Raw genomic sequence first — 22,763 nt, forward strand, 5'->3', positions numbered from 1 at the left:
CTCCAGACCTATTCAAGAAAAGGGTCTGAACTGAAACAGGACCCTCTGAATTATTAAGGTTGTACTGCAGGAGGAGAGCTAGACACAGACATGACCGAAGGTGACACGGATAGTGAATATCCCACATGGGCCCTCAATTTAACTGACCTTACCAACCTTAAACCTTCACCATCTAAGTGGCTTTCTTGTTTCTGTTTTATGGGGATAGGATGTGAGCCATGACAAGTGGAAACAGAAATGTGGAACAACACTGCCTAGAACTTTATTGCCCTAAGAAATGGTAGAGGTTAAAATTTCAAGTATGGAAGGATATATTCATAGATGAAAATTTCACAATATAGATTAAATAGAAACCAGAGGCTAATATTAAGAAACAGAGCATAGTTCAAGTATAAATTCTCAGCCCTGACCTAAGTGGTACATAGGGTAATATAAAAACATTTGCTATACAATGTGCTTATGATTAATCAAAGGTAATGAGTCTCAGATGAAAATAAATATTAGACAGTACAAGTAAAAAAAAATTAAGATATATTCAAATATATAGTGTAGGTTATTTGTTCATTCAGCAAACACTGGCTGAGAAACCATCATTTCACTGACTCTGTGCAGTATTTATATCTGAGGATACGAAGATAAATAAAATAGTAGTTTCTTTCATTGTGGAAAATCAAGTTTTAGGGGGAAAAGCAGATGAACATCCAACAGTTACAAAGCTAAGTACTAGAAATAAATATGCACTTCCATGGGAACACGTAGGTAAGATCAGTTAAATTGACGGGATGATGATATTTGAATTAGATAGTAAAGGATGAATATGCCAAACTAAAAATGGAGAAAGCGCTTTGCAAGCATAAGACATGGCAAAAAAAAAAGGAAGGATAAATGACCGTGGTGGGCTCAGTGGCTGATGCTAAGGTGTGTAGTGAGACATTGTAGAAGAGTTTACAAGGCGGGTTGGGGTTTTGTGTATTGTGCCATGGGTTTTATCCTGCAAGTAACGAGGGGGGTCTGATGTGTTCCCAGGAAGAAGATGAGTCATGTTCCAGCATGAGACTTAGGCTGGATATCTGTTGAGCTAAACGGTTACCCAAGTAGCCATAGGACTATTCCAAGTAATAATGTTCAAAGGAGAATACAACTGTTTGCCATTAAGAAAGCCCAATATGTCCAGCGTGAAGTGAGCAGAGCAGGTGAAATCTAGAGTGTCACACAGCAAATGGTAGCCGTAAAGGGTGGGTAACAAAACCAAGGGCAGAGTCAAGTCAGGGTCCCAAGCCTGGGAGGACCAAGGATTGGTTTAATCAGCCGCAGGCTAGAGCATGGATGAGTTGGCCTGATCAAAAGATATGAAGCTTGGGGGGCTCTCACACAGGGAGACAGCGGTAGTTACTAAGCGAGTTGCTAACATAATCAGATTGATATTTTAAGGATCTCCCTGGAGAGTGGGGAACGATGGAGTGAAGAGATAGTAAACAGGGGTCAGGAGAGCATTCTTCTGTGAAAGAAAGACTTAGCTGGAGGTCTGAACCAGGGCTGTGTCCATGGGCTGGCGTAGTGTAATCAAGAAAGGGGAAGATGATAAGATGCCCGTGTGGGTGGGCAAGATGACAGGGTCACTTGCAGGATGGATAGACTTGAGCTTGATGGCGAGGAATAAGGAAGGGACTCTAGATGGGGGACAGGGCCCTGTACAGGAGAGCAGATTTGGCAGACTAGGGAGCCGGACCCCGGCTGGCATTTTGGTAATCACATTCGGTTCTGGGTAAGAGCTCCATCTCCTGGAAAGAATGTGTAAGTGAGCCTCAGCACCATATTGCTTACTGCCCCGTTGTTTCCTGCATTGGTCCCTTCTAGAAGTTTCTCTCTGTGGTTGGAAACAAAAACAATAGGAGCTAGTTTGTGGGCTTGCATTTATTTGTGTCTACTGAGAAATTTCCAGAAGTGCTTTATGTTCATTCCCACCATGTCCACAGGCTGACCTTTTCTACAGGATTATGTGCTATGATTTATTGGGGGGGGCGCAACTTGAGCTTTGGTCACATATTAGCTAAATGATTGATGAAAAGTATCTTGCAATAGGAAAAGATGGCTGTCTGTCAAAAGGAAAACTGATACAGCTTTAATCTGCACACTGAGCTTCAATCACTGCCCCGGAGACGTTGTGCAGGCCGGTCACTGCTTTTTTAATGATTCCATTGACGTCAGACGGTGTCTAGTGCAACCAGCTATTTTTATATATCAACTGAAAATGCAGCAGCTATCTCTCCTCTGAATTAAATCACAGAGCAGCAACAAAGCGTGTGCCTCAGCCACAAGGTAGATGAACAGGCACTTCTGGGTTATGTCAGAGAGAATATGAGTTTTTCTCAACCTGCCCTGGAGCGATGGTTGCAGTTGTCAATTGTACAAGTCACTGGGTGCTTTTTCTTGAAGTGTTTGTAAGGAAGAAACAAAGGGAATGTTTTGCTTTGCTGATCATCTGCAAGGAAGTTGAGCCCAGTACACGGAGCAAACCAATTGTTAGGAGAGCAGCAAGATTTTCAGTGTGAGACAAGGGAAGGGGTGAGTGTAAAATGGTCGGTGTCCTTCTCTCCCTCTGAATGATGATTCCTTTCATGGAAAAGAACGTGCATGACTAGGTTCAGGTCCAAGGAAATTATTTGGGCCCAGGACCCTCGCTGGCACCTTCAATGACTTTGGAGGCTGTGGTTGCCGAAGAATTTCTCCAATTAGATGTATTCTGACGCGGATGTTGCTGAAAATACCTCTTGATGTTACCAGAGAGGAGTCTCTGGACTAGAAAATCTTAAGCATAAACACACAATATTATTGATATGCTGAGCAGAGTCCCCAGAGTAACGTTGAACGTATTTTCATGTGCTTTCACATTTTGATTAGAAAGAAAGCAAGCAACTGATCAACAAACAGCACATGATACATGTTCAAGGAAAACGTCCTAACTGTGATAGTAAAGGTCAGATAGTAGATTTTTAACTCCCCCTGTATAAAATCAGTCTCTTGTACGTGCAATTTTGTTTGCTGCAAATTCAAAACCATCGGCTTTTTGTGAATCCATGTTGTCTTCCCAGGTTAGCACAGAGGTCTCAGCAAGATCCTTTGTTTGCTGGGCTGTGTTATATGACTGCACATTATATAAACTCTGAATTTTAAATTGCAGACGATAATATCAGCTCCCAAATGTCAGCTATCATAATGAATTGGCTTTTCAACTTTTTGAGACATTTGCTTTCCTTGCTTTCGAAATGTCAGAAGTAAGGCTCCTGATAACAAAGCTGTGCAGACTGTGTTATTTTCTTCTTTGCGACAATCATAATACTTAATGGATAATTCTTCCGAAACTTGTTTCCTATGTAAAAGTCTGCGTTCCTTGTTTGATATTCTGATTGTTCAGACCGAGTTGGCGTTTAAGTAATTAATCAATTAAATCAAAACCTCCCAATATAGCACATTGGACATGATTGATTTCACAACGTCTAGTACTGAAATTTGTGTTTTAAAAAATATATCAATTTAATGCTTAATTAATCTCTTATTTTTAATTTGTCTTTTGTTCCAGACACACAGCTGTTGGGTTGCCCTTTTGAAAGCGAAGGTTGAGGAGCTAAAAAAAAAAAAACCATTTCAAGGCTCATTGAATTTTTCTTCATTAGCATCTTAATCTAGCACAGCTGACAGAAATTGCACCTTGCGTTTCATGCGATGCTGTTACGAAGCAGTATTCAGAATGGGCTGCTAACGCCTTTTCTCTATTTTCACCAGCGCTCAAATGGAAATGCTCATTGTCGAAAGCACAGAAATTAAACCACAGATTGTTTAATGGGTTGGTTGACTTGTTTATACATGTACTCATTTACTCATTTATTGGCCACATATGTATAGAGTATCTACTTGGTAAAACTACACTCAGTGAGAAGCACAGGGATAAATCAAGCACAGTTTCTGGCTTCAAAGAGTTGGAATTTAAGGTGGGAAGAGGCTATACTATAGCCACAGATAATAACTCAATAGGTCATTCATTTCTTCTTTCTGGACATACCTTTGAAATTAAGTTTCTAAAATTCTGAAAATGAATGCAACACAGTAATTCTTGAAAAGCTTCCCTAAACTGTGCTCTAACATAGCTCTACCAGGATCCCCCTCTTCCGTTCAGGTCACCTCGCTCTTCGGTTGTATCCTGTAATTCACTGTCTCCTCTATTGTAATGTATGTCCAGTAACTTGAGGCGGGGCATAGTGCCTTCATATGTTCCATAATACACACAAATACAGGTTTGTAACAGTGGCTATCATCAGAATAGCCGCCGTATGTATTGCTCCATTTTCAGCAAATTATTTCTCCATTTTCTTTTTTATATCTCAAGAAAACGAGTTGGCATCCCAGCCATCTCTGACGACCCTGAGCTTGCCTCCTATTTTACTTTCAGATGGCTTAGTTGATAAGCAAAACTGTCACCTGGGACTCACAAAGCCCTTCCTCTACATTGACAAAGGAAGCAGGTAATACTGTCCTGTGCTGCATGCATCACGTCTCTCTAGAAGGATACACAAGAAACTGGTAACATTGGTTGCCTCCCGGATTGAGCCACGGGTGGTTTAGAGAAAGTGATTGTAGGCATATTTTCACTGTATGTCTTTGTGAGCCTTTTAAACATTTACGATGTGCATATATTACCTATTTAAACCCACCTATGCACACATACTTATGCAAATATGCTTGAGATTTGAAACTTTTCTATACTAAATAGTATATTCGCACTTTGTTTCGAGCTCCTTTAATAATCTTTTCTGAACCAGAGGCCCTGAAATTCTGTGATTTCCTCTCCCTGGTGAAACCAGCATTCTACTCCTCATTCTATTTTCTTCTCCTGTTTTGTTTCTTTGTCGTCCACCATCTTTCTCAGCATCTTAAATGCCTGCCTTATGCAGTTTTCCACTTGCCTCACCCCTACCCCATCCTTCTCTCCTTGTGTTCAAGGTAGTTCCAAGTCTCTGTGAACTGAGTCAGGGGAACAATATTGTTGAGGACCCGCAGGTTAGGTACCTGAACATGGATTTTTCCTACCTTGTAGTCCTGCCCCTGCTCATCATGCAGAAATAATTTTTTATAAAATTAATTGAAATCCAAGTGAATATCTGAAAAGATAAGAAACACTGTCTATTCTTATCTGGCTCTCTCCACACTGACCTGTGATCTCAGGTGAGACCACGGGTCCGTGACCCTCCCAGGTGCAAGATGACATTAAAAACACACATTGTCAGACGGAAGGGGATCCGCCTCTCTCACCTGCTCCCAAGATGTCTGCAAGAAAGGATGCTCTCTCTTTCTCCTGGTTAAGGACTTCTCCGCCACACAATTTAGTCTCTATCTCAGACAACCGGTAAATAACCTAAGAGAGTATTTTTGTCCTTCCTACTTTTAAAAAAGAGGAGCTATACTTTTCTACCTGAAATTTCTTTTTTAGAGAATACTGCTATCTTTGCCTGATGGAGTCCAGGGACTTAACTATTACATCTAAAATGACATTTTAAATGAAATATTAGTCATATATTTTAGGAAAGAAGGCCTTTCTTTTAAGTGCTACTCTATTTCGCGTGAGTTGCAGAGATAATGAGTCTAGAATATGGAGCGAAACTATTCTAATAATCCAAGGGAAAAAGAAAATAACACTGCTTAATAGAATTCATGACTGTATCACCTTTTCAGATCTCATTCTAAAAGAAAATAAATATACTTATTGCTTTCCCTTAAAAGAGATTTGGGAGGTGTCTTTTAATAGAAATTAGTCTGCTGCTAGGGAATTATGGACAACATAATTGTATCACTGAATTGGGTCTGTTGTATTTGACTTTTAACCGTCTTGACAGAACACACTGAAGGAAGTTTACATAGAATGTCTTGAACTCTTATTTAAATTATGTATTGTGTAGTTTTATGTCTTGTCTCTTCAAATATACTACATGATATTTGAGAAGAGGAACCAAATATTATTTAATTCGCAGCATCTGTCTCCATGTCTGACAGATAATAAATCTTCAAGAAATGGTTTTTAAATAACTTGAGAAACTAGAGTTCAAAGACCGTAGGGAGTTAGCAATATATGTAGCCCAGGGGAGAAACAGTTGAGCCAGTAAGAATAAGCCATTTTCTGCCCTGGCCAGTTTGACTCAGTGGTTAGAGCGTCGGCCTGTGGTCCAGAGAGACCTGGGTTTGGTTCCTGCTAAGGGTATGTACCTTGGTTGCAGTTTGTCCCCGGCCCTGGTTGGTTGTGCAAGTGGCAGCCACTCCATGTGTCCCTTTCACGTCGATGTTTCTCTCTCTCTCTCTCTCCCCCTCCCACTCTATCTGAACAAAAAATGGAAAAATGTCCTCGGGTGAGGATAAAAAGGATAAGCCATTTCCTTAAGGACTAGTATCCTTCAAAGGAAAATTATCTGAGTGTAAAAAATAAGAAGATTTGCTTTGTTTACAGAGGAAAATATTCAATCTATCAGCTTTTAAACGTGAACATGATTATTTATTAAATGTGTGATATACTCAAAGGAAAAAATAAGCTACTGTAGTTCTCAAAACATGATCAATTAAAACAAGAGATCTAGGGATGCAGAAGAATACAGAGTAGACGATGGGAAAAACCAGGGCAGATTAAGGGAGGAATTAATGCTGAGAGTAAGAGGCAGGAGGGTTCAGGGCAGAAGTGAGGATACAAAGAATGAGGATACAAGATGTTGGTTGGTTGCACGTTTTTATTGTTTATTAGGGTTGTGAAGCTCCAAGTAGTCAGGTATTTGATTTTTTTTTTCAAAAATTTTTTTCTTTATTGATTTTAGAAAGAGAGGAAGGGAGAGGGAAAGAGAGAAACATCAATGAGAGAGAACATCTGTTGGCCGCCCCGTACACGTCCCCCACTGGGGATTTGGTCCACAACCTAGGCATGTGCCTTGATCAAGAAACCAACTGGCAGCCTTTTGGTGTATGGGTCGACACTCAACCACTGAGCCACATCAGCCGGGCAGGTATTTAATACTGTAAATAATAGTTATTACATTTCCTTATTGATGAATTGGTTACTGACCACAGTTCAGTGCTCACCTGCTTGGCTCTCAAATAATTAGCTGCTGCATACCACCACTGCATTATGGGAACAGAGAAATGGCAGCCCCGGGTTCCCATTGAATCACCCCTAGAACCCACCTTTCCTGAGAACGAGCTGGCCATCACCCCTGACTGCTTCTCCAAATTCAGATTCTGGAGGCCTCTACATTCAAATTAAAACTCTTCTGCCCCAAACCAATAGGAAGACTCAACACTTTCCTCAATGAGAACAGCAGCATCAATTGAAGATCGTCAGTCTGATACCACCACTCATTAAATGAAGACCAGACTGCACTGTACTTTCAAGTTCTGTGATTTGCCTTCTGCATTCACCTCATTTCATCCTCACCAGGGCTCTCATTTCTTCTGCTACAATTCTAAACAGAAGGCCACGGGCTAGAGGGACCCGAGGAAGGCATGCCGTCCACAAAGCCTATTGCGTGAGCTCACAATGCCACCCAGCTGCGCAGGTCAATGCAACTGAAATACGCAACAGTGATTTGGGGAACGGGGCCAAAGATAGCTTTCATTACCTTATATTTGAAAGCAGAGAAGCCAGAAAAGTTGTGGGGGCCGAGAGGGGATTAGAGGAGGTAGAAATGAGAAGGCAGCTGCCAAGAAAATGTCCCCAGTGGTTTGATGGCTAAAGAGCTTTTCAGTCCAAAGATGTCAAAGTTTAACGTGAGTAGGTCCTTGTGTATGTAGCGGGTATCTCTACCCGATATACTTCCGGCAAAGCTTCTACTACACAAAATTATCTTGTGGGGAGTGTTATTGGTGGAAGTGGGCTCTCCCTTTCTCCACTGGGTGCTGAGGGTCAGGCTCTTACAATACCTTTGGAAAAAGAATTTTCTAAGATTGCCATGGGAGGGCGAGTGATTTTTATTTGTGTGGAATTACGTCCCTGCGTTTCTAAAGTCCCATTTCCCTTAAACGCTTTCTGGAAGAGGTGCAGCTGAGGATTCAGCAGAGTGAGAAGCAAACGTGTCCAGAGCTTCTTCCCGTATCGAGCTGGGTCCAGACCAGCATCAGGCTAGCTCCAGTCCGTCAGGCCATTGTGCGGGGCCCACATGGCCCTGTGGGGGATGAGGAGAGCACACCCCCTGCAACAAGAGAGGGGGAACTCCTTCGTTTAGGAGCCTGTGTCTCTCAAAGCTTCACCCACTTTCTACTCTCGCTGGCCAACGACCTGTTCCCAGGGGTGACTAGCAGGCAAGGACCTTCCCACGCAGACGTTACTGGGCATGTGTCTATTGACCTTCCCTTTGCTTCTTTGCTGTTAGCTTGTAACCGGGTTAATCACAATGATTTTAGGAGTATGTTTATTTTTGTTGGTTAATTTTGCCGGGGGGGGGGGGGGGGGGCAGTTTTTTGTGTACATGGAAAGTAAGGACAAGATCCTGCATCAGGGTTGACACAGTGTGGAATTGAAACAACACCAAAAAGGCAGCAAGTCAGCTCATAAAATCAGAGTCAACTGGTGGAAGCCCAAAGCCAGAGGTGACCTTGGGAACACAAGTCCCTCTGGTGCTCATAACAATCTTGGAAAGGGCTCTGGTTTTCCACGAACCAGGGAATGGGGCTCAAATCAATCCTCTTTGGACTCGAAGGATTAGGGAGACCTCCAGACACCCAGATTGGATAAATATTTGCTTTAAACAAAGCACTTTCCCACAATTAAGCTATTACAGAAACCACAGGCAAATGTTGTGTGTATCTGTTGCCTGTTAGAGAGCCAAAAGAAGGTAAGACTATGCATCAGTTAAACCTCCTGAATAAGAACTAGATTTCTTATTTTTTTCCCCCATAAGACCTTCATTTTTAAAAGAAGTTAATTCTAGAGAAGTGATCACTTGACCTAGAGCCAGCACATTGAATATGCAATTATTTCCGTGGAGTTTAGCAGTCACTTCTCTTAAGGAAAACTCAGGGACCTGGGCTAAGGTGACGTATTTATACCAATATTCTGTGGTCGTAAGACTTTGCTACCTTGTCTCTGATAACACATTTCCATAAAAACTAGACTTGAATTTTCTGTAAAATGATTATTATGGACATTGTCCATTTTGTTATTCCTTGTCTGAGGCAAAGACTACCAGTTGCCTATCAAATATATTTTTGGTGATGTAAAGTACTACGCAGAAAAAGACTACATTTCCCAGCCAACCCTACGTCTTAATACGATGTGACACGTGACTAAATTCTAGCCAACAAAATAGATGCAGAAGTTTTGTGTGAGACTTCCGGAAAGTTTTCTTTAATGTGAAGGGACAAATAACTTGGGGCTTACTCTTTTATGCTGATAGCCTGAAACTCAGATGTGATGGCTAGTGTTTCATCAACCATCTTGGACCAAAAGATAATCTGGGAATGGAAACCACAAATATTGAGGAGGATGAATCAGAAAACAGGAAGATTTTCCAGACACGGTGAGATTCCTCATGCCTGACCTTCTTTTGCATGAGAAATAACTGCTAATTTATTTAAACCATTTTTATTTGGGTTTCTCCTGTTTTATGCAGCAAATCTGTCTGTCTCTTGCGTAAGGATATATACAATAAGCATCTTACAGCGTTCAGTGCCAGGAAAGACTACTTTTTCACTACTAGGTTTGCTTTGTATCTCACTGTCTCTGCTTTCTTTGGCCTGGTCTCCCAGGAGAGCAGGGTTCAAGTTAGTCCTTGTTTGAAGTAACGACTCTCCCTAGCTGCTGATACAGTGATTGACACTCCCCCACCCCTGACCCTGCCCACACCTTCTGGTAATTTACCTCCATTTAAATGGTCCAGTTCCAGAAAGCATCTTTTTTTTGTAAATACAATCATGAGATTTTGTAAAATCTGCTAATTAGGTGATTTATTGCGTTTTAGAGAGGAATAATCTAGGAAAAAGGAACTGTGACTTAAATATCTGACATTTAAATCCCCAAACTGTGCAGTCTCCTTTAGCTGAAGCATAGTCTCTCTCTGCTCACCAAACAAAGTCAAATGAGATTTATGTACATTTACAAAAACAATTCAGATTATAAATAAGTAAAGTGTTGCCCTGGCCAGTTTGGCTCAGCGGTTAGAGCGTCGGCCTGCGGTCCGGAGAGACCCGGGTTTGGTTCCCGCTAAGAGCACGTACTTCGGTTGCAGTTTGTCCCTGGCCCTGGTTGGTTGTGCGGGTGGCAGCCACTCGATGTGTCCCTTCACGTCGATGTTTCTCTCTCTCTCTCCCTTCCTCTCTCTCCCTCCCACTCTATCTGTACAAAAAATGGAAAAGTATCCTCGGGTGAGGATAAAAATAAATAAATAAATAAATAAGTAAAGTGTTTATGCTATTGCTTCCTTTGTATGCAGAGGACTCAAGAGCCTAGTGCATGACATTTGCAGGTAGATTAACTGGTGTTGGAGAGGGAGTTTTTATGGTAACAGCACAGGCAAAGCCAGGATAATGATGCCTATATGTGGAAAATAATTATTGATAAGGCACAGTCTCAAAACAAAAAGCTAATCTGCTAACAGCCATGATCTCCTCTCCACTTCAGATATGTTTTGTTTGTTTGTTTATCCTCACCGGAGGACATTTTTCCATTCTTTGTTCAGATAGAGTGGGAGGAAGAGAGAGAGAGAAAAACATCGACGTGAAAGGGACACATCGAGTGGTCACCACCCGCACGACCCAACCAGGGCCAGGGACAAACTGCAACTAATGTATGTGCCCTTAACAGGAACCGAACCCAAGTCTCTCCGGACCGCGGGCTGACACTCTAACCACTGAGCCAAATCGGCCAGGGCCTCAGATATGTTTGAATGAGAAAGAACAGATAACAGAAAATAAACTTATACAAATTCCACAGCTGCACCGCCCCCTCCGCTGGTCTGAGGTGCTCTCATCTTGAAATCAGTGACCACATGTTGACACACCTCAGTGCCTCACCTACCTGTTCTCCTCTTGATTTCTCCAAGACTCTGGAAACGTCTCAGATCTTCTGGGACTTGCTCCAGGTATAAATACATTGGCGAGAAGTGTGGGGTGATTTTCACCACATTATACAAAAAAAAAAAAAAAAAGCAAACAACGAGCCTCGTTTTCATCAGAACACAGCTCTGACTTCGCTCTCCGTGGGAGGATAAAGCTGTGCTCCCCGTAGATGATTCTGATAGATCCGCTGTCAGTGGGGAATCAAGTTGTATTTCCTTTGGGCAATCTCCTACTGAAACACAAAGGTTTTCTTAAGCAGACTACTTGGAAACCATAACTCAGTAGAGCAAGGGGAGGATGTTTTTCCCCTAAGAAATGTCCTAAAAGCCCAGAGTGAGAAGAGAAACGGCCTAACTTGTGGGCACAGGCTCCAGTTTCCATGTGTCCACTCCTCAGGCAGAACTCGCCTTGGGGATGATGTCACATTTGTGTCTACTGGTGTCCTCCACTCCTGCCTCTCTAGGGCAGCAGCCGCAGCACAGTGCCAGGGGTACGTATGTAGAGGGAGGACTCAATAAATGCCAAATGAAATGAGTGTCTAATTTAAGTCCCTCTTGCCAATTCCCTGTTCTTCATAGAAAGACCTGTTCATACCAACAATCAGCCTATTCTTTTACTTGAAGATTTACAATCTCCATTGACATTCTCCTCTTCTACCCACTTGTGTTTAATTATGATGTGGTTTCTTAGTTTGATGAGGTTCTCAGTTTTTTGACAGCCCCCCTCCCTTGGAATGAGTGGGAAACTCACTCACTCCTTTACTGACGAACTAAAAGTAGTTCCAACAGCAATGAAATAGGGCATGCTAGTGAAATGTGGAAGAGGGTCTGCAAGCTGACGTGAACGGCTGTCTCCCACAAGCCTGGTCTAATCACGGAGCCCTCGGGGTCTAGAAACCACCTCTACAATGCTGTTGCATGACACTTATAAGGCAGGAGTTTTTGTTATTAATCAATCATTCTCATTAAGAAAGATTAGTCTCATTAGTCCTCAACTGGATCGCTAATTTCAAAAGAATTTAAATACAATAAATAGAACAAATAGAACAGAACACATTGTGCAAATACATTTTTTTTTTAATCCAAAAAGTATTTTCTGATTGAATGTAGACCATTTTGCCCGTGTCTGGAACATAATGTCTTCAACTTTAACTTGAAATCAGTTTTATATTTTAATGGGAATTGTTATGTTCAGATGAGCTAGTAAACAAAAAAGTACAGAAAAATAACTCATTCTATTTATCCAGCCTTAAAAAATTTATATAGAAGAGACTGAGGAATAAATGACAAGGCATGACAAGGTAGATATCTATTTTTAAGGGCTTCATCCAATAACAATTTATTAATACTAAACTATTAAGACATATGAGTAGAGAAGCTGCAGGAATAATAATATATATCTGGATTCTACTCTAAAAATCTTGAGTGATAAACTACTTATAAAAGAACAGTAAATTAGCAGTATAAGACAAAGCATATGAGCAATATTATAAGAACAACCAGGAACCCTATGGGCCTGAGGCAGGAGAGACTTCTTCGCAGGTCACGAAGAAAATTTAAATAATTCTAACTGAAGCTGAAGCTTCTAGGAGTCAGTTTATCCTCTGAGTCAACCTTTAGTTTCTACCTCCATCCCCAACCCAATCTTATTCCCTTATTGCTCTCACTAGACCAACCAAATTTAATCCCTCGAGTACCATCCAGAACTCATTGGATACCAGCAAGCAAGTTGATTTCCCAGCCTGATACAGAAGCGGAGCTGAAGTTAACATGTAGGAAGTGTATTAAGGAATGTTCCTTGGATCAACAGTGGGAAGAAGAAATCGGTATTGGATGGAGGGAGAATGGTGGCCATGATGCATTCAATTCAAGGTCTCGCCAGCTCCTCTGGAAGCTCCAAATTTAGCCGGGAGTCCTTAAAAGTTGTTTCAAGCTGGTTCGATAGACCCAAGTCATTACTTTCCCAAGTTAACTAGTCAGTAGGTCAAGCTGCCCTGGGAAAGGATTGTGACCTTGGGTGAGGTTGGCTCTCTTTAGTCAAGGGCAGACAGTCTCCACATCTGGGGTGTTACCAAACCTTTTAACACTTCAAGAGGCCAAGACTCAAAATTTCAGGGTTTGGAATAAGGAAAGGATTATTGATCGAGAAGGCACCAACCGAGAAGATGAGAGACCGAACAATGCCTCAAATCCATCTTGCTCACTGGACCAAGCCAAGGGTTGTTAAGGGGCTGAGGGAACAGGTATGCAGAAGCACTGGTGGGGCAAGTTTTAATTGGAGGATCTTGGAATTTGGCCACTTAAGATAAAGGGACATCACCACCAGATACTTCTGAACAACAGACCCTTGGCTTCCGGCAGGGTTCTGGTGTTCAAGTTGCTGTTATGTCCTGGTTCTTTGGTTCTGTGGGGGTGGGGGGTAGGGTGAGACTCTGGTTCCAGTGCAGCTAGAGGTCAAAGTTCTCTGCTCTGTATGTGCTTCCGCTACATGACTTGTGGTGTTGGTCTGTGGACTCTGAAAATCAATTCAGCACCTCATCAAACAGAGGGAAGACATCTTTCAGTCCTGGAGGGGGATCAGTGAGGCACAGACCAACATTCAAATCAGTTACCCATTTTTTCCGTTTAAGTTTCCCCAAGTCGATTGGTAGTTTTAGAAATGTCTTTACTTGCTTTATGTGTGTACTCAATATATTGATGTCTCCTGATGAGTATCATAATAAACAATTCTAAGTAATAAGAAATACTGTAACTCTGTGGATGATAAAACTTGAAAGCTCCAAGAGTTTTTGAAGGTAAGAATCATTATGCGCATACCTTCTTTCTCCAAACAGAATAGCTGTTCCTTCTCTCTTGCCCAGCTGTTGCCAAGTAATTTACAACTGAAAGCTAATGGAGGTATAATCAATGCACAGATGTCTCTGATTCCTTCATTGTGTTCCCCTGGGAGGTGTTATGAAAACCATTCCTCAGCTTTGCCAGAGCTCCTTGAGGAGGTTGCTCCTAATGGAAATGAAAAGTGCTTGGGGACAGAAAGCAGTCCTCTTCTTCCCATCAGGGACGCCTATCAGAGTTGCTATTTCAAGATGTCATCAGAAGCCAGACTTCTAGAAAGTCGTTTCATAGAAAATTCAACTGTGACATATAAGCAACCACTTGTACCATAGAACATGCATAAATATGATCACAGGTGGCTGAGTTTCTCACTTAATAACTTGACGCATTCATCAAGAAGGTTCTGTGGGCCCACTAAGAAACCTAGAAATACAGCCGTAGATACAACAGACACAGCTACTGCTGTCATGGAGACTACAGGCTAGTGGGGTGAACACACATTTTAACTAAGAAAACACCGTCAAGTCCAAAGTGCCACAGGAGCATGAGCAGAGCTTCTAATCTCCAAAAGGAAGTGACATTTACACTGAGACCTGCAAAAGGAGTTGAATTCAAATTTTCAAAGAGGCCAGGAAAGTGTTTTCAGCAAAGGGGACAGTGTATGCAAAGGTCCAGAGGAAAAAACAGAACGGCCAAAAGAACACTGTTCCCTCAAGGGCAATAGTGAGGGAAAGCAGTTGGAAGTCACGCAGGAGAGAGGGACTGGACCATGAAGGACACTGTAAACCACATTAAAGAAAGGGCTTGGCCTTTATCATCCAAGGGACACAGGGAAGCCAATGGAAGAGTTAAAGGAGAGAAAAGATGTGACCATCATTTAATTTTATAAAAACTACTTTGGTGCCAGCGTAGAGTAAACTGGGGCGAGCAAAACTGTGGTAGAAATGAGGAAGGAGGACAGAGATGATGATGGAGATCTGGAGGGTAGGACTGGAGGTGGAGAGAAATGATTACAGTTAAGAGATAATTGGCCATTGCAATCATGAGTGCTTAATGATTGCTGGAATGATGAGGGGAAGGGGAAGGAAGGGAGGGTGTACCCCAGGGTTCTGATGAGGTCATCTGGTGAGTACTGTGCTGGGGAAGGCTGAGAGGAAGGGGTCAGGCTGGAGCTGGCAAGTTCACTTCTGCACATTTGAGGCTGAGATATCTTTGAGACTTGGAGGGGCAGCTTTCAGTAGCAATTGGACCTTGCTCTGGGGTCTCCCTGGACCAGAGATGCACATTAAGACCACGTGAAATAACAAAATTGACCAGGGAAATCTTGAAAACCAAAAAGAGTAGCAGACTTAGACCAGAGACATGAAGAAAAGCAATGTTCTAGGATTAGGTAGAAAAACAAGAATCACAAATGCAACTGAGAAAGAGCAGGCGAAGAGGTAGAAGAAAATGAGGCGAGTTCATTTGGCAGAGATTATTAGCTGGGCACCAATCTGCTCCTTTCCTTCTAGAACTTTTCCAGCCTTCCAGGAAGTTCAGCGTTGCCATATGATTGAGTTCTAACTAATGCAATGGGAGCAAAAACGCTGGGTGCCACTTTCGAAGCTGATACATAAAAATCTCCCATAATGATGTTTTTCTTCACCATCTAGTGGCTCAATGTCATCCCCCAGAGGACGCCAGAAACCTTCCTCATCCCCTGGAAGAAAACATTTTTGGACTTCACATGAGTGAGAAATAAACTTTTGTGTTAAACCACCAAGATTTGGGGATTTATCTGCTGCAGGAGAAAAATGACCTTCACTTACACAGTGTGGAATTACAGAAGCCAAGAAAGAGACTATTTCAAAAAGGACAGGGTATTCATCAATGTCAAATGATGGCTGAGAAGTCAAGCAATTAAGTACTGAAAAGAGTCTCCTAGGTTTGGCATCATATAGGTCCTGAGTGATCTGCACGCATCAATGTTTGCCAATGACGATCTTCATGATAAACTGAAACGGATCTACAAACTGGATGGTGGTGGTGGTTTTAAGGCTGTTTCTGCCTTCATAACTCAGTTTGACTATTTTGAAAAAATAGGGGTGTAGGGGGTGTTTTAAACCTCATCTTTCAGTCAAATAACACTTCTGAGATTGGTTACATGATTAGATTTTGCTTCATTGACTTGGTCCTCAATTTTTGACTGATCAAATGGATTATTTGACTCTCTTGAGGCAATTTGGATGGAAGAAACAAAGCCTATCCAATCTGGCAGAGAAAACCCTGAAATCTATAGTAATCAATCAATCAATCAATCAGTCAGTCAATCAATGTCTGTTTTTTCCTGGCTGCAACCACGTACTGTGAATTCTCAGAATTTTCTAAATCAGTGACTTAAACCTAAATTTAACACACACTAAGCCTTAGTGTGTTTAACAGATATAGAGGCCTTGTTAAAAATTTAGATACCTGTTTCCTGGCCCATTTGGCTCAGCAGTTAGTGCATCAGCCCGTGGACCAGAGACTCCAGGGTTCGGTTCCCACAAAGGGCACGTACCTTGATTGCAGTTTGTCCCTGGCCCCAGTTGGAGTAGTGTGGGTGGCAACCAGTTGATGTGTCTCTCTCACATCGATGTTTCTCTCTCTCTCTTCCCCACTCTCTCCTTCCAGCTCTATCTGAAAATAAATGCAAAATTGTCCTTGGGTGGGGATAGAAGAGAAAAAGATGTAGAGATCTGGACCCCACATTCAAATATTCTAATTTAGTAAATAGACCTGGAGTCTGAGAACTCATGTTTTTTAACAAGCACTTCAGCTAATTCTGATCAGTATAGTCCTTGGCCCACACCTTGCTAATAACTGATTTGCATCTATTGGAATGCTTTTGGTTCTCTGAAGAGAAACTATCACTAAACCTCACGTACTTGACACCAACATGAAATTTGAAAGTTAAAAACATCAGAAAAGCATTTTCGTTATAATAAAATGGAAGGGAGAATTGTAAAAGGCAATGTCACATTTTCCACCCGTGTAAATTCACAGCATTATTTTCTCTACTTTTATACATTGTTCCCCCATTGTGAAGTTTTAAATCAAGTGTTAACTCCATGACGACATTGTCTCCTTTCAGAACCCGGAGTACAATCAGCAGGTGACAGCCAGCTCCTGCAGGACTGGGGGACTAGGTGTGAAAACAAGGACGGTTTCTGCGAATCTCCAGCCGTCCAGAAAGGCAGCCGAGGGCACTGTCACCTGCGCAGCCTGCGCTGAAGCCCGACCTGCGGCAGCTCGCACGATGCCTGCCTGCCATGGGATTTCACTTACTGCCACCAAATCCTTTCTGCAGGAAGTTCCCTATCCGCAGAAATGGCGTATGTAGAGAAGTCAGCAGCTGAGCTTGGCAGAAGCTTGTATACAAGGTTTATGCAAACAGTGTCCATGTTCCATGCCTGGCCTGATTTTGTGCGGAATTTAACTCAGTAGCTAATCCAATCTAGGGAAGGAAGGAAGGGAGGGAGGGAGGGAGGGAGGGAGGGAGGGAGGGAGGGAGGAAGGAAGGAAGGAAGGAAGGAAGGAAGGAAGGAAGGAAGGAAGGAAGGAAGGAAGGAAGGAAGGAAGGGGACGTTGGAGTTGATAAATTTCAGGTGACCAGAATAACCAGTTTTAGTGACGTGAACCAGTGCAATGACGATAATCCATCACACACAGCACTGCTTCATACAGGCTATTGACGACTTGATTAAAAGCTTGGAAAGAGCCCGGTGTGTGGGGCTCCGTTGGCTGAGTGTAGTCCCATGCACCAGGAGCCGCTGGTTTGACTTTGGGTCAGGGCACATGCTCAGGTTTCTACTGAATCCCCAATGGGGGGCATGCAGGAGGCAGGGGATGGAAGGTCCTCTCTCCTAGATGTTTTTGTTGTTGTGGTGGTGGTGGTGGTGGTACGTGCCACCAGCGGGAACTGAACCTGGGACTCTCTGGTCCGCAGGCCGACGCTCAACCGCTGAGCCAAACTGGCCAGGGCTCTCCTAGATGATTCTATTTCCCTTTCCGCCTTCCCTTCCTTTCTCTGAAATCAATAAAAACATATTTTTTGAAAATAAAAAGAAAATTATTTTTTAAAAAACTAATAAGTACCTGATTGAATTAAAAAGAGAAGCCCTGGTTGGTTTGACTCAGCGGTTAAAGTATTGGCCCTCAGAACAAAAGGTCGAGAGTTCAATTCCCGGTCAAGCACATGTACCTGGGTTGCAGGTTTGATCCCCACCCTGGTCGGAGTTGGGCGGGAGGCAGCCAATCAATCTGTCTCTCTCACATTGATGTTCCTCTTTCTCTCTCTTCCTCCCTCTCTCTCTTCCACTCTATCTAAAAAAAAAAAATCTATGGAAAAATATTCTTAGATTAGGATTAATGAAAAAAAATAAAATACATGCTGTAGCAGAACAGACTGTAGATACGATTTTTTAAGTCCAGGGGTTTTGAGAATCGTGCTATGACAGTGTCTTAGAGGTTCAACACCCTGTCCCCCCACCCATTCTTTTCAAAGCAACTTGAGCGAGATTATTAAGGGCTAGAATCCTGCTCCTGTTAGGAGTTTGGATAGCGTGTGCATTGGTGCACCCTGATGGTAAGCACACCGAGGTCAGACTGGTTGTATTTAGCTAATAATATCAGCAGCTCTATTGTTTAACTCCCTTTGTATCCCGGCCAGCACTAAACAAAGGCAGCTCCGCTCTGAGCTTTCTCAAAGGCCATTCCTTTTTTTTAAAATTTAATTAATTAATTTATTTTTGTTACAGATGTTTCTCCTTTTTCCCCCACTGATTCCCCCCTCCCCCTTCCTCCCTGCCTTTTCCCCAGTTTGTTGTCCATGTCCACTGTTCATGCATACATACATATAAGTTCTGTGGTTTATCTCTCCCCCACCACCCCCTCTTTAGGGGATTGTCAGTCTGTACCCCACTTCCACGTCTCTGGGACTACCCCATTCCTCAGACTGTTATGTTCATTATATTCCACAGATAAGTGAGATCATATGAAACTTGTCTTTCTCTGGCTTGTTTCACTTAGGATGATACTTTCAAGGTCCCTTCATGTAGTCTCAAAGGATAAGAGATCTTTCTTTCTTACAGCTGCGTAGTACTCCATTGTGTATATGTACCACTGCTTTTTTATCCATTCGTCTACTGATGGACACTTGGGCTGTTTCCAGATCTTAGCTATTGTAAATAGTGCTGCTACAAACATGGGGGTACATATATTCTTTCTGATTGGTGTTTTAGGCTTCTTAGGGTATATTCCTAGAAGTGGGATCACTGGGTCAAATGGAAGTTCAATTTTTAATTTTTTGAGGTAACACCATATTGTTTTCCATAGTGGCTGCACCAGTCTGCATTCCCACCAGCAGTGTGCTAGAGTCCCCTTTTCTCCACACCCTCACCAACACTTGTTGTTTGATGATTTGTTGATGGCGGCCATTCTGACAGGTGTGAGGTGATACCTCATTGTTGTTTTAATTTGCATCTCTCTGATGATTAGTAATGATGAGCATTTCTTCATATGTTTCTTAGCCATTTGTATGTCCTGTTTGGAGAGGTGTCTATTTAGTTCCTCTGCCCATTTTTTAATTGGATTCTTTGTCTTCCTTTTGTGGAGTTGTATGAGCACTCTATATGTATTGGAAATTAACCCCTTATCTGATATATCATTGGCAATTATGCTGTCCCATACAGTGGGTAGCCTTTCCGTTTTGATGATTGTATCTTTGGCTGTGCAGAAGCTTTTGAGTTTGATGTAGTCCCATGTGTTCATTTTCTCTTTTGTTTCTATTGCCTTAGGTGATGTGTCAGTAAAAATTCTGCTGCATATGATGTCTGAAATTTTGTTATTGTTGTTGGTTTTTCCTTCCTTTGGTCATCACTCATTGCTTGTTTTTTCCTTTTCTCACTTCTTCAAAACTGGGTAGAAAAATAAGTAAAATATCTATTGTTTTCAATGCAAGAGCTATTTTCCTGGAAGATTTCAGGTCCAAGATCCTTTGAGGGGAACTAATGGGAATGTGATATCACAATGAAGAGCAGTCTCAAATAGCTTGTAGACCCTCCTTTCTCTGAAGTCAAACTTTTTTTAAATCCTCACCAGAGAATTTTGTTTGTTTGTTTGTTAGCGAAAGAGAGAGCGCAGGAAAGGGGCTGAGAGAAAAAGAAAAATATCTCTTGGTTGCTTCCCATATGTGGCCCAACTGGAGATCAAACCCGAAACCTAGGTATGTGCAGAGTGGAAATTGAACCTGCAAACATTTTGGTGTATGGAACGATGCTCAACCAAATGAGCCACCCAGCTGAGCTTAAGTTACATTTTTATTGAAGTATAGCATACATACAGAACAGTGCACATATCCAAAGAGTATAACTAAATAAATTTTCACAAAATAAACACACCTGCATAACCAGCACCCGGATGAAGAAACTGAATATTATCAGCTCTCAGAATCTCCCTAACGCCCCCCTCCAGCCACCCCCCACATCCTAAAGGTAATGACATCCTGATTTCTAACACCATACCCTGGATGCAATTTTTAGTGGCTTTGCAATAGTCTATGAATAGACCACATTTTATGTAACTATTCCTCATTTTTCTGACATTGGACCTTGAAGATGCTTTTTTAAATGTTTAACCGTGAAGCCCTTTGGATACAGATCTTTGTTGTGGACCCTCTTAGGCATAACGGATGCTCCTGTGGACCACTTGCCACGCCTACTCTTCCTGCTCTTTGTTGGGAAGCAGCATCACCAGATAAAAAGAAACCAAGGACTGCTGTGGATACAGCATCAACCGCTGAGCCAGCAACAAGGAAATGAGCTCTGTTGCATTTTGGCATTTGTTGTGCAGCTTATGCAGCCAGGGTGGAGCATGGCCGCACTCTGAGGACCCCGGTGGAGAAAAGTCATGCGCAAAACCTAGCTCACCTCACTCATGCCATCTCTCAACGGCCAGAGGCTACACAAGTTTCTTTAAAAGAGACAGTTTCCTGAGATCCTCCACTGGTCTTTCCAAACACAGGGAGGGGCAAAGCAGGTTTACAGTTGTTCGTCTGGAACGTAATACAATCATTAATCAATAATAATACAACAAGAAACTGCATTCCATGAAGTCACAACTGTAAATCTATTTTTGCCCCTGCCTGTATGAACAGTCCTTAGACTAAATGGGGACTTGCTGAGCTGTACATAGGTGACGCTATTGGAGCCCTACCAAGGTTAGTTGTGATCGTTACTAAAAGAGAAGGCAGCAGGTCTCAGAAGGATGCAGGGCTCAGCTCCTCCTCGAAGTAGGGGAAATTGAGTGAGGAAAGGAAGAGTCATCCCGGAGTGAGGGATGGCCTGTTGGAACGTGTTGTGAATCCCCTCATCCTTGCAACCATGTCCCACGGCCTCACCAGTTGACAGGTGAAGTCATCACTACCCAGATTTCATTTGCCTCATGTCACAGACACTCCACGTGCACTCAGAACTCCAAATAGTGTCAAGACTCTGGCCACATGTGCCCTGAGACTGCATTCTTATTGAGGTCACTTATAATTGTCAAAACTAATGGGTAAAACCAAATCCTCATCTGGCTGATGGCTCTACTACATTTGGCCTACTATACCTCTCTCTCTCTCTCTCTCTCTCTCTCTCTCTCCCTCTCTCTCTCATTTTCACTCTGGTTGCACATTCCTTCATTTCTGCCCCTGTCAGCATGACAGCTCTGTCTTCTCATCCACAGACTCTACAAGGCCTGTAGCATTCCTGCTGCTCTGTAGCATCGACTTTGTTGTGGCTTTGGCTTGTCATGAGGTCATAGCTGACCCATGTTTGCATGACCATTTGATCCAGTGCACAATACTATATGGTCAGACAGTCACCAGTCACACCTCTTACAGCAAATGTCTGAGATAGAAAATCTGCCTGGTCACAATGAAGCCAAAAGGTGGGGTGACTTTGGGCCAAGCCTACGCCTCTGGTCTATTTAGTTGTAGATGGTGGTGGGCATGCTACCCAATCAGTAGACCCCATAGGGAGCGTTGAGTGAAGGCCAACTGACTGTCATTTATAGCAGACAAGTTCTTCACTCTGGGCCCCCCACCCCATCTCTGCCGTCGCCGTTATTGATCTCTGGTGCGTCTCCTGCCCTTCCCGTTGCTACAGTCACAGTGGGAGTGTTGTCATGTTTGCCTTACTTTTTCATGTCTTTACCAATGTCATTCTCTCTGCTGGAAATGTCCTTGACCATCTCTTTGTCTGTGAAATTTATCTTTTAAGTTCTGACTGCACCTGCTCCGGAATAATGTTGCCTACTTTTGTAGGCACAGTTGTTCATCTCTAGGTTCCCATGCTCCTTTGTACTCACTTTCATTTTAGTACTTACTCTCCCCTGTGGCCCTACTTATTCCTGCAGCTGCCACAGACATGCGATTTGGTCACTGTTAAGAAGACAGTTTGAGTCGGGTGAAACCAGTCGGTGAGCAGTGATGAGTGTTGAAGGAGCTTCACTGCTGTCAGTTTTATTTGGCCACCGTGAAGTCCTTCAAAGACCCGTTTTCATGTAAAAGATGCCATTGCTGATTTTTTTTTGGGGGGGGGGGGAATTATCTCAATTTGGCCTTAAAGAAAAACCTTCCCTCCCTGGCTTGGGTCTCATGGGGGCAGAAGCTGCATTCTAGCTACCTGTGTGGCTTTGGGTAGCTTAGCTGGTTTTGTGTTTTTAGCTGCACAATTTACTTAATTAGTTTTTACTTAGTACCTACTCTATATCTGTACTGTCTAAGTACTATGATTCAAAACACGAAAGACTGTTTATGCCCTCAGAGAACTCACAAGGAAAGGG

This window comes from Molossus molossus, unplaced genomic scaffold, assembly GCF_014108415.1.
Source record: "Molossus molossus isolate mMolMol1 unplaced genomic scaffold, mMolMol1.p scaffold_m16_p_3, whole genome shotgun sequence".
NCBI lineage: Eukaryota > Metazoa > Chordata > Mammalia > Chiroptera > Molossidae > Molossus > Molossus molossus.